The sequence below is a fragment of the Rousettus aegyptiacus genome, unplaced genomic scaffold (genome assembly GCF_014176215.1).
Source record: "Rousettus aegyptiacus isolate mRouAeg1 unplaced genomic scaffold, mRouAeg1.p scaffold_m13_p_13, whole genome shotgun sequence".
In the NCBI taxonomy this organism is placed as follows: domain Eukaryota; kingdom Metazoa; phylum Chordata; class Mammalia; order Chiroptera; family Pteropodidae; genus Rousettus; species Rousettus aegyptiacus.
The window spans coordinates 80,720,836-80,734,763 of record NW_023416288.1 but is presented as its reverse complement, the minus strand read 5'-3'; positions in this window follow the sequence as shown (position 1 = coordinate 80,734,763).

The following is a 13,928-nucleotide window of genomic DNA, read 5'->3' as shown; positions in this document are numbered from 1 at the left end:
ATATGATTTTACTGTTAATAAAGGTTTAAGAGACCATGCTGAATATGTACTATATGTCTTTCAACTCATAAATTTTATTGTCATTTGTTCGGTTTTTGTTATTGGCTTCCTCCTACCTTTCTTCCTTCCCACCATTCTCCATTTACCAATTCAGCAAAGTTGAAGTTGAAATATATATACATAAAACAGTCAGAACTTGACAAATAGTGGCCTCTGTCCTCCACCGTAGTTGAAGGGTCAGGGAAATGCTCAATAGACGGCAGCTTTAGAGAGTTTTCTGAAGGTAAGCAGCCTTAGGCCACTTGACTATTTTGGTGTTTTTAGTTTGTCCATATGAAAAATATGAATATTTAGCAATTACCTGTCTTATAGGTGAGGCAATGGTTATACTGTTCATCGGGATGCCTGGGAAAAAGATGCTATATATATAGGAGGCCTGATGACAGGATTGTAGGGTAGGGGTCATGAAGTAAGCAGAAAGGCGATAGGAAAACCTCCAATCTCTACCCACAAGAAGATTCTTACCTCCCTAGTAACCTGTTCATATTCCAGGCTCGTCTTTTGGCTGACTTCGGCAGAATTGCTGAGTTGAAAGTACTGTCAGGAATGTGTACAGAAAATCAGTGGCATTTTATGATTTAGGGCAAATAGTTGAGAGATGAAAATATTTTTAAAAATGTCTCAGATACAGGTACCACAGATCACATGTGGTATATTAAATGCCTTTTGTTATTAAAAAGCTTTCAAAGCAGAAATTAGTTTATTTTTCCCCCACTGCAGAACACTTACCTTTTAAATTTAGCTAACATGCATGTTTGTCAGTTACCTTGCAGTAATAAGTCATTTTTTAATTTTCAGATTATTTTTATAAAGTGTGAAGGAAACTATAGACCAATCTCCCTATGAATGTTGTAAAATTCTAAGTAAAATGTTAATAAACTGCATTCAGTGATATAATATGTAGTATATTGCATTATTTTTCACAAAATATTTTGGTTCCTTTCCCTTTCAGTGCCCTTCTTTATGAAAAGATTATACATCCCTGCTTTGTTGAACTTAGGAGTGACCATGCCATGTAATTCGCTTTGATCAATGAGGTGCGAGTGGGATAACATCCAAGATTTCTGTATGTATATGTTAGCTTCTTCTTTCAAAAAGAAACAATGAAAGAGTAACTGAAATCAATAAAAGTCATCTTTTTTATGGCTGAATAATATTCCGTTGTATATATGGAATATATAACTTCTTAATCTATTTGTCTGTTGCTGAGCATTAAGTTTGCTTCCATATCTTGGCTATGGTAAATAGTGTTGCCATGAACATAAGGATGCATAGATCCTTATGAATTATTGTTTTGGTATTCTTTAGATAAATACCCAGAAGTGCAAAAAATGAAATCCTACCATTTGCAATGACATGGCTGGACCTACAGGTTATTATGCTGAGTGAAATAAGTCAGAGAAAAATAAAATACCATATGATTTCACTTATATGTGGAATCTAAGGAACAAAAGGAACTAATCGAAATAGACTCATAAATATAGAGAACAATCTAGTGACAGCCAGAAGGGAGGGGAGTGGGGGGACTGGGAGGAAGTGGTACAAGATTAAAGAAGTACAAATTAGTAGTTGATAGATGGTCATGGGAATGGGGAGCATGGCATAGGGAATGCAGTCAGCAGTAACATAATGGCTAAGCGTATAACCAGAGGGGAGATAGAGTAATCAGTAGGATCCTTGCATAAACTATATAAATGTCTAAACAATGTACTGTAGTATACTTGAAACTAAAAATAAAATAAAGGACTAAAAAAAAAAAAGTAGTTACCTTAGGAGACGCAAACAGATGGCAAAGGGATATAGGTAGGGAATAGGGATGGAAACTGTACCTCCCTGAATGTACCTTGTTTTATAGTTTTGACTTTGAAACCATGATATTTTGTTTTCATATAATTTAAAAATAAGGCACAAAGAAAAAATATTTAAAATATTGAAACAATATAGAGAAGAAATATTTCAACTGACTTTTAAAACACTTCTGACTCAACATCCTTGGTGGGATATATCCTAGTGGCAAAAATAAACCCCAATAAATCTTAAACTACATTCAGTGTTTGTGTGTGCGCACACATATTTGAGACTTTCCACATTTGTAATTTCTCAACAGGGAAATCTCGCTCTTGTTATCCTGGGTATGTTTATGGATTTGCTCAAGTTTAGAATATGCAAAGGACAGTTATGGAATTGCTAACTCTAAAAAGCAAAACAAAAAAAGTGCTTAGAATTAAATATATGTTTTTTACATTTAAAGGTAAAATTTACATACAGTGAGATGCATCATTCTTAAAGTGTACCATTCCACGTATTTTTACAAATGTTTGCATTCATGTAATCCATATTATGAAGATAATATGGATCTTTATATAGATCATTTCACCCATTGCCCCAGAAAATTCCCTTCTAGCCAAGTCCCAGGGATTCCTGCTCTGCCCCTAGAGGGAACCATGTATTGACTTTTTCACTATAAATTTATTTTTGGTGCTTGAGATTTGGTTTAAAATACTCAATGTGCCAATTAGTGTAGATGACAAAATTATAATTTTGACATTGTCCATTTTTTTATATTAAGTAACTTTACAGTATTCAGGCGTAATCTTTACAAAGTAATGAGGGCACTAAAACTCTGTCAATGCTCCTTCATGAGTTCTTATCATAGGGCTTGAGTTTTAAAAATGATAAATTAGATAAATATTAGGGCATCTCAGGTAAAATATCTCCCTTCTCTCCAGTATCTACATAGACTCTCTCAGAATTTTCTCACAAAGTAAGTAATTTCATCTAAGTCAGGGAGGAAATTATGGAAGGTATTCGCTTTAATATGGTGTTTATACAAAATATTTTGAAAAATTAGATCAGCAAGATCAAAGAAGGAGGCTTTTAATATTAAGCAGAACGAGATGAATAGGGAGTCACTGCTACTGGAGATAGAGTTTCTTTTTGGGATGATGTAATGTTCTGGAATTATAGATGCTAGTTGGATTAACACTCTGAATATACTAAAAAACACAATTATATGCTTTATAAGGATGAGTAGTATGGCATATGAATTGTATCTTAATAAAAATGGTATAAAAATTATTTTAAAACCAAAAAATAAAATATATGTTTAATAGTAAATCCAAGCTACTTGTCCAAAAGTCTATACTTATTTACCCTATAATGCCTTATCAAGCTGGATGGCAGATTTCTTCACTTATATATGACAGATTTTCCCCCCCAATTTTAGCTGAATGATTTAAATGAGGATAAGAATGATACAATATAATCAGGAAAAACCTTTTTATTTGCTTGTTTAATTAATTAATTAATTATTTTTAGGAAGAATCTTTTAAAAACTTGTGAGAAAATTATACCCCTCTTTGAAAAATGATACTTAAAGACCACTAGCATTTCAAAGGGAAAGACAGTGTTTTCTATTTCTGTTAAACATGGGATGAAGGAAGGTAGCTAAATCCTGTACAGAATTAAAACCATTGAGTTAAAACTTAATATCTCAGCCCCAAAAAGAGGAACTTGAAAGCAAAGAATAATGAATCTGAGTCATCTACATAAGTTTTAATATTAAAAATGATCTTATTGGATTTTTTGTTTGTTTGTTTGTTTGTTTTTAATCAAGTAAACAATTAATGGCTCATGAGGAAAACTGAGCAAAAGCTGAAGCTTTGAGAACATGTTACAGGGCACTTCATGGCCTTGCTTCTGAAATCCATTTGGAGAGTCTGAGTTTTTTCCTGCTCACAAGGGTTAGGTTCAGATTATTCTGGTGGTAAAAGTATGGAGGATGGTTGTTAGAACCTTGCGTTCTCTTTTTAACCAGAAAAAAAAGCATTTTAAAAAAGTTCAACAAATCATTTAATTTCTCTCTCATTGCTGTATTGGTTGGCATAAAAATTCTCTCATACCTATGTCATTTAAATCATTCACCATATAAAACTAGGAACTTAGATATTTTCCCTGAAAGATATTCATGTAGATTCCACTCTTTAAAATAGAGAAGCAGAAAGAAGTAAAATACGGTTGAATCTTAAACCATGGGTTTGAACTACTTACACATGGATTTTTTCCAATAAATATATTGGAAAACTTTTTGGAGGTGTGCAACAATTTGAAAAAACTGGCAGAAGAAACAGGAAGCCTAGAAATATCAAAAATTTTTAAAAGGTATGTCATAAATGCATAAAATATGTGTAGTATCTACTAGTCTATTATCATTTACTGCCATAAAATATAGACCAATCATCATAAAAAGTAAATTAATTGAAATTATATACACAACACAGACCATACATGGTGCCATTCTCAGTAATGTAAACAAATGTGAAGATGCAGTATCATCATAACTGCATAGAATTAACAATAGTACATACTGTACTACTGTAATAATTTCATAGCCACTTCCTGTGTGTCAATTATACTAAGCTACCATAAAGCAGCCTTATTGCTATTTCATTATCAATACATGAAATGTTATACTTGTAAATAAATATGGATTTCTTTTTCACATTATCTTTTCATTTTTGATGTCTAGTGTTGGTAATATGTATAACAGCTTTAGTGTTTTGTATCAGGACAATATTGACAGATCATCTTGTAAACAATTATCTTGCAGTATATATTATGTAGCACAGTACTGTAAATGTATTTTTCTTATGATTTTCTTAATATTTTCTTTTCTCTAGCTTTATTATTAGAATAGGTATATGATACATGTAACATACAAAATATGTGTTAATAGAATGCTTATATTATCAGTAAAGCTTCCAGTCAACAGTATGCTATTAGTTGCTAAGTTTTTGGACAGTCAGAAGTTATGCATGGATTTTTGATTGCATGAGAGTTAGGGAAGCACCCCTAACTCTTGCATTATTCAAGGGTCAAATATACCAGATTATTAGGAAAAACATAATGTATTCTTTTACATAATGTATTTAATGCATTTTTGATAATCTATATCCCAGTTTGTGTGGTCCCTATTGATTTAATTTTTACATAGCCCAATTAGCTTTGTTCCAATTAGACCAGTAAGCCATCTCTCAAATTCTACTACCTTGCAGATGTACATGTTGGCTATAAGAGCTGCTGATGGCAAGATCAGCACGAATTAATCAACCACTCTGAAACATCTACTTTATTGATGTATTCTTTTATATAATATGTATTATATAACATAATGTATTCTTTTATATAATATGTTTAATGCATAATGTATTCTTTTATATAATACATTTAATTCCTAGTCCTAGTCCTAACATTGAATTTAGTAACTGATGGGCTCCATATTTGCCCAAATAAAGACCACTATTGAAAATTTTACTGAGGGAAAACTATACTATTTTAACTGTCATTGCAAAAGTTTAGCCAACAGATCATTTCGTGTAACTTTTAAAATCTAGAGATTTTTAAAACTTTTGTCTTTATTTAAAATATGTCATCTAAACTTCCTGCAGTTTGATAACTCCTTACCTCTGATATTGCTACTAAATACTGTAGTTTCAGGGTTGGAGGAAAGTGATTACAGAACATGTCCTTAGTGGTTTCCCAGAATTCAAAAGGAATGTTATAAAAGTTCATCTGTGTTAAACAATATTTTAAAAACTGCTTCCATTTTTCAAACTACAAACTAAGCTATTTCTAGGACCACATTTTAAGAAAATTCACTATTTAAAACAAAGTAGGAGGGAGTAGCTACATTCCTCCCTCTTCTTCCCACTAAGCATAGCTATATACCTTGGACATATATAAAATAAATATAAGACAACTCTGAAAGATGAACAGAAGGCAGATTGACTAAGGACCAAGGGATGCAAGTGAGTTCCCTGGGTTTTCTTTTGCCTCTTTTATCCCAGACTGTGTGCTGGTGAAACCAGCAGCCCAGAAACACTAATGAGAACACAACAAGCCAAGAAAAGTTGCTCCCTCAAGCCAAAGGACTAGGAAAAAGGCAACCTTGAAAGGCAGTTTCACAGAAATTGCCCTACTCTACCCAAACACCATGGAAAAAACCATGGCCTCACCCCTGTCGGCAAGGCGAAGTGGAACTCCTAGACTTCTTCCCTCACTAGGCCGTAATGAGGCATCCCCTGATCTGCTGTTGGGTTGGGAGCAGCAAAGGCCCAGTGTGGAGCTGGGACTTTCATCACTACCTGATGGTCCCCCTACTCCCTATGGTGTCAGTGGATACCACTGGGAGAGCCTGCACTTCCACCCTCATTTATCAGGAATAAGCTTTCTCACTTCCATGGTATTAATGGAGCCCACAATAATGAGGTCCCCTCCCCCCATGCCTATATGTCAAAAACTTGATGTGATTCTATATATTACTTCAATAAACTATAGTTATGTAGAATTCCACATCATAGTCTCTCTTCAAAGTATCTTTAACAACCACTAAAGTGATCTTTGATAAAGCCAATAATTGTGCCAGGTACTTATTCTACTTATATGAAATCCATTAGAGACAGCAGATTTGTTGTTGCCAGGGACAAAAAGAAGGAAGGAGTGACAGCTTAATGAGCACAGATATCCTTTAGAAGTGAGGAAAAAGATTTAAAACTGGATAGTGGTGGTGGTTGCATAGCACTGAATGTACTTAATGCCACTGAATTATGAACTTCATATGGTTAAAATGACAAATTTTATGTTATGTTTATTTAATCACAATATCTTAAAAGCCAAGAAAAATCTGAGAGAAATAATAATTGGGGCAGGGTTATGTTACCAGATAACATTATAAAACTACAAAAATTAACTGAATATAGTACATGTACTGAAATAAATGACAGATTTATGGAGCAGAATATAAATCCTGAATTCAGAGTGTTTAAATATTTATTATGTAATAAGGGTGGTTTTGAAAATTGGAGGAAATATTTGATTATTTTATAAATGATTATGAGATCATAATAAAATATGGAAAAAAATCAGCTGTATCTTCCCCCCATCTGGCAGTAGTGAGGAGGCACAATACTTAACCCCACTTTATCCATCAGTGTGGTATCAGAGAAAGCCTACTAAAATAGATTTAAATGATACAGTTTCATAAAATCAAATGTCCAGTAAGTCGCACTTTCATAGGGGGGACCAGGAAAATCTCCACTTGAAGGAAAAGGACAATCAACTGATACCAACATAGAGATGGCACAGATGTTGGAACTATCTGACAAGGATTTTAGAGCAGCCATCATTTAAAAAAGTTTTAATAAGCAATTGTGAACATGCTTGAAAAAAATCAAAAACAAAAACAAACAAAATGGTCTTAGCAAAGAAATAGAAGGAAGAACCAAATGGAAACTTTAGAACTGAAAATATAAATGAAATTAAAATCTCACTGGATGGGCTGAACAGCGGAGTGGAGAGGACAAAGGAAAGAACCTGCAAGTTGAGGATAAAATAGAAATTACTTAATTTGAACAACAAAAAAAGGAGACTGAAAATACTACCAATTTGTCTGTAACAAAAAGATCTAACACTTGTCATCAGAGTCTCGCAAGGAGAAGAGAGGAAGTTGGGGCTGAAAAAGTATTTGAAAAAAAATAATGGTTGAAATTATCCAAAATTTGCAAAAGACATAAACCTATATATTCAAGAAGTTGATTGACTCCAACCAGCATAAACCCAAAGAAATCTATGATAAAAAAAAAAAAAAACTTCAAGTGCTAAAAGAACTGTCAACTCCTAATTCTGTAACTGGTGAGACTATCCTTCAGAAATGGAGGATAAAGACATTCTCAGACAATTAAAAACTTAATTTGTTGCTTGATTTGACCTACTCTAAAAAGATGACTAAAGGAAGTTCTTGAAAATTGTTTTTTTAAAGGAGCCTTGGAACATCAGGAAGAAAAATGGAAAAAGCAAAAATAGGGGTAAATATTGTAGACTTTCCTTCTTCTCTTAAGTTTTCTGAATTGGTTGATGGTAAAAACAAAATGTATAACATTGTCTGATATACTTAAACAGGTAAAATGTTGACATCAACTAATCTTTTCTGGGATGAAATAGTTCTGTATCCTAATTGTGGAGGTAGTTGCAGGAATCTACATGTAATAAAAATGGTATAGAACTATACACACATGTTGAACTAATGTCAATTTCCTGGTTTTGATATTGTACTATACTTATCTAAGATGTATCTTTACTGTATTTCCAAGTTGCTATAAGTCTATAATTATTTGAAAATAAAATGTTTTTAAAAGTGTAGAACAGAGTCATTGATTATGCTACTTCAAAATGGCAGGGATGAGGTAGTAATCCTCCCCTTCTGAATAATTTCCATCTCTCTGAGAATTAAACATGTATATTCCTAAATATCTTGATTTTTTTTCCCTAGGTACATTTCTCTCATAATTTGTTAGAAAGCTGGCCATTTTAATAATAGAAACAGTTAAAGAGATATTTTCATGGAAACCCATCACAGTATTTTGAAACTAAGAACCCTTTTATGTAAAAAGTTATGTTACTGTTGATAACATATTTAGTAAAATAGTTTCATTTTAGTTAATAAAACCCTCACCAATTTTAATAAAATCTATAAAAAGGAATGAAATCAAAGTCAAAAGATTATTCCGCCATGTAAAATAAACTGCTCCCCAAAGGATTGTGTCAATATTGGTTTTAAGTAGGAAATTTCCATTTTGAATAGATTACAGTAACTTGGGGGTCAGCAAACTTCTTCTGTAAGGAGCCATTTAATAACTATTTTAGGCTGTACAAGCCATAAGATTTCTGTTGCAGCTACTCAACCTTATAGTGTTAGCAGCCATAGACAAATGTAAATGAATGGGCTGTGTTTCCCCCAAATTTTATTTACCAAACAGGCAGCAAGGGCCATTGTATGCTGACCTCTACACTAGCCTAATTTCAGGTTACTTATCATTTAATTATTAAAAAAAAGTTCAAAATAAAAAAATAGTTTTTAAAAATTATTGTTATGTACATTAACTAAAATATAGCCAAAGTAGAATTTACTGAGGTAAAAGCCCTTGACTAACAATCTGGAAAGCCAAATTATTCTATCCTTTCTTCTGCCAGGAGCTGTAAAGGTTATGCAAATCACATACAGTAGTCCCCCCTTATCCATGGTTTTGCTTTCTGAAGTTTCAGTTATCTGCAGTCAGCTGTGTTCCAAAAGTAGACTATTCCAGAAATATTCTACTTTTATAATAGAAAATTCCAGAAACACACAGTTCATGTTTTAAATTGCATGTCATTCTGAGTAGCATGATGAACTCTCTTGCCATTCTGCTCCATTCTGCTCAGGACATGAATCCTCTCTTTGTCTAGTGTATTCATGCTGTTATCACTATCCACCCATAAGTTATTTAGAAGCCAGATCAGTTATCAGATCAACCGTCTTGGTAATTTAATACTTATGTTCAAATAATTCTTATTTTAATAATGGGATATTCACATAACTTTTATTATAGTATATCGCTATAATCGTCTTTATTAATCTCTTAATTGGTAATCTCTTACTGTGTCCACTTTATTAAATTTTATTATAGTTATGTATGTACAGGAAAAAAACAGTATATACAGGGTTCAGTACTATCTGTGAGGTTTCAGGCATCCACTGGGGGTCTTGGAATGTATACCCCCATAGATGGGGGGGGGAGTGGATTACTATATTCCTTCTGAGATTCCATTACATCATCTCTACTTTGAGAGAATTTGAGGAGGGTATATATTTTTCTTTCCCAATTTTGTTAATATGAATTTCAATTCATCAAAACTTATTCCCACTATTACCACTAGACTAAGATTTTAAACAGTTTCAAAAGAAAGGTAGACTCATTTTTATATAAATTGTAGCAGAGGCATGTTTAAACATGATGTGCAGTGTTAAAATTGATCATTGAAAGATTTGATAAAAAAAAACAAACTGAAAAAGTATTCAAAACAATAGCATCAAATAAAATACATAGGGATAAAGTTAACAAAGAATGAACAAATTCTTTCTACATTGAAAAATACAAAATAATTCTGAGAATGATAAAATGAAATAAATAAATGGAAACACTATGTTTATGGATCAGAAGAGTCATTGTTAAAATATCAAATTGATCTATAGATTCAATGAATCTCAATCAAAAGCCCACAAGTCTTTATTTTAGAGGGTAATTTTGGTAGGAATAGACAAGTGAACTCTAAAATATCTTTGGAAATGCAAAGGACATAAAACAAGGAACAATCTTGAAAAAGAAGGAATTGAAAGTCTTATTTTACTGGACATTGAGACTTATAAAGTTCTGACAAAAGGATAAAACAAATAGATTAATGGAACAGAAAAGTGTCCACAAGATGATCCATAGATATATGGTCAAATGATTTTAGACAAGGACACCAAAACAATTCGGTGGGAAAAGGAAAATCTTCAACTAATGGTGCTGAAACAACTGAATATTCCATATGGAAAACAAAAATATTTGATCCCAACCTAACACCACACAAAAAGTAATAATTCAAAATGATTCATGGACCTAAATATATCAGCTAAAACTATAAAGCTTAAAAAGAAAAAATAGTACCTTAATGACTTTGGGGTAAATAAAGATACAGAGAATACAGGATACAGAGAATATTAATGATTGGACGAAATAGACGAGCCACGGAGTGGAAAAAAAATATAACATAAATCTGACAAGACTTGTATCCAAAATATATAAAAGGATTATCATAACTCTCTGTCCATTAAAAGACAAATAAAGGACAACAGCACATGAAAAAGTATTCCTCATTTGTCGTTAGGGAAATGCAAATTCGACCACCATGAGAATAGATATGAGAATAACTAAAATGAAAAAGATGGCCAACACTAAATGTTGGCAAGAATGTGAAGCAACCAGATTGCTCATATATTGCTGGCAGGAATGGAAAATGGTGCAATCACTTTGGAAAACATTCTTAAAATGTTAACTACACATCTATTGTATAACCTAGCAATTCTACTCATTTAATCTAAGAGAAATGAAAATGTATCCACAAAAAGTTCCTGGACAAGAATACCTATAGTAGTTTTATTCATAACAGCCAAACCTGAAACAGTCCACGGGTCCATGGACAGAGATATGGATAAACCGGTATATTCAAAGAATACTACACAGCAATAAAAAGGAACAAATTACGGATATAAGCACTAACATGGATGAGTCTTAAAAACATCATACTGAGTGAAAGCCAGATACCAGGAAGTATACACAACATAATTCCATCTGTATAAACTTGAGAATAAGGAAAACTATAACAACAGGAGTAGGGTTAAAGTAATGTATGCGTTTGTCAAGCCTGATAGTCTAGTATAGATTTAAATCTGTGCAATTCATTATGTGAATTAATATCCCCTTTTCCACAACAAAATAATTGGTAACTAAAAGGCTCTTGGGGTTAAAATTAAAGTTTTTAATCTAGCTCTTTTAAACCTGCAACAAACTGAAGGTATTATGTGGTAAATGATCTTGAACACTTTTAACTTTTTATCAGTCTTAATTTGAATTTTGACAAGTTTGAGCTTAAAATGTATTTAGATCCTAAGATTAATTTACCTTGGGCTAATCCCCTTTGCACTTATGTAAAGTGATCTATGTTGGAGTCCATAGATTGATGTTGCTTAGGCCTCCATGGACTGAGTCACACACCACCCCATTACATTACTAGGACTGTAATTCACCTCTTGTTCAATATTCTCCAAGTGACCTTTATAAACTTTTCTCTAATAAATTTTCTTCCAAACTGAGGTCAGTTGGAAAAGTTTAAGAGAGATGACAATTAACATCTGACTAGAAAAGGCATTTTCTCCAACTTTTCATGTGAAAACACCAAAATACAACATTAAAACAAGTTCCCAACTGACTAAAACCACTCATATATTTTGCATATTTCATAAAAAATTCTCAAGCTAAAATATAATGTTGAATTTTATTGTAATTAAAACTGGATTTATAAACTATGAATAAACTCAATAGTACTGTTTAGTCCCTTGTAACCTTGTTAAAAGGACAAATTAACAACAGCTTTAACTATTGAGCTAAGTCATTAATATAAAGATTTTATTTGGTCCAATATTGTGAAGATTCTTCATGCGCTCTTTATGTCATATGAGCCAAAAAGTGCCAATATACCTTTACAAGTATAAGTGCTTCTAAAAAAGAACCATGCAACTCTAAATTCAAGATACAAAAACAGCTGAGAATATGCAACATGCTGCAAAGATCAAAGTAGCCAGATAAAATAAAAAAGGTCTTTTTTTAAAAAAAGAAATACGGTAATTATATTAAATGTGTTTATTATGAGTGCAATATAAAATGGTCCGGAAAAAATCTAAACGACTCTGATTTTAATACTGGATAAATCTATCAAGTATAAAAATGAGTCATTAAATAGTGTATTATTTTTTCTCATCCCTATCTCTTTTTGTCAGAGAGATATTTATAAAAATTTGTCTAAAATTGCATTATTCTTCTTCTAAGACTTACCTTAGGCTTACCATTGTGGCTCTGTGTTTTCAATGAAAACTGCCATGCCATGTGGCAGATTTTCCTCTTCCTCTTCATGGAGCTTGTTTAGAAATGCTAGTTTCTAAGAAACTATAAATAAAACCAGTTTAGTGAGATAACAGTGCAACCCAATGGATGGTATGTGAACCATCTGATGGTATGTGAACATACCAGGGACTCTGAAGCTCACCTGGCAAGGCTGGCTGTTGATTACAAACTATGTGTGTAAATGTCTAGCACAGTACACTGCACAAACTTTAAAACAGGTGGTTAGCTGCTGTCCTTGTCATAATCGTGACATTCGAGAAGTCAAATGCTAGGAAGAGAGCATTGTGAAGGGACGGGTCTGAGTTGTTCGCAGGACAGAGCACATACAAGGGCATGGGATGTGTATAGATAAGTTACATTCAAATACTTATCATTCTGAGCCTAATCAAAGGTAAATAAGGACTCTTAGACATTTGTGTGTGTGTGTGTGTGTGTGTGTGTGTGTGTGTGTGAAGGGTATTTAATTCTTTCAGTTATACAGCATACACTTTCACATTTCTATGTTTTCACAGAAATTTACTGTTCATTGGGACCTTAATACAACCTAAGCGTTCAATCCTAAGCAAATTAAATTCTATTGAGTATATTCTAATAAAACTTTTGGGGACAAAAGTTTCCAGAGGTCCAATGTCAAATTTTTTATGAACAAAGTAAAGGTTTATAAATATTTTAGCATTTCATAATTTTTCCTATTGTAGCTTGAGGACTAATAAGAAACTCAACAGAAGTAGAGACTTGATGGCCTGCATGAATATGTTCTGTATCTCTTCCCTTGCTCTGGGAAATTTTATTCACAAGAATAACATAATGGTATCTTTTCACTAACCAAAGCAACCATTATGTTGATCAGATCACACTATCACTTGCAAGTGACCAAAATTAAGTGAATAACAAGCAATCACCACCATTCTCATTAGTGATGCTGAAGAGAAAAAAAAGTAGGATTTTTAACTGATAGGTACAAGCATTAGGCAAAAACAGAGAAAAGAGAAGCCAAGTCAAGTCAATATGTAAGTCAGTAATAAAATCTAAAGATAAAACATCACTAAACTATAGATGTTATTCTAGGTCTCAAAAATTTGCAAGATATCTATGTAAATTAAAATCTCACTCCCCCAAAAAGTCCAAAGTGAAAAAGTATCAATTATAGTAAAGATAGCAACATACATATAAGCAGATATACATATATGAATAATGCAGAATAGATTTACAAATAAGTTAATTTTGGCATTTTTATTTGTATTTTTAAAGAAAGTGAATAGATATCTTTGTATACAAATTCTCATCCTTGAGAAATGGGATTTAGAAATAAAGGTTCAAACATCTCTCTTA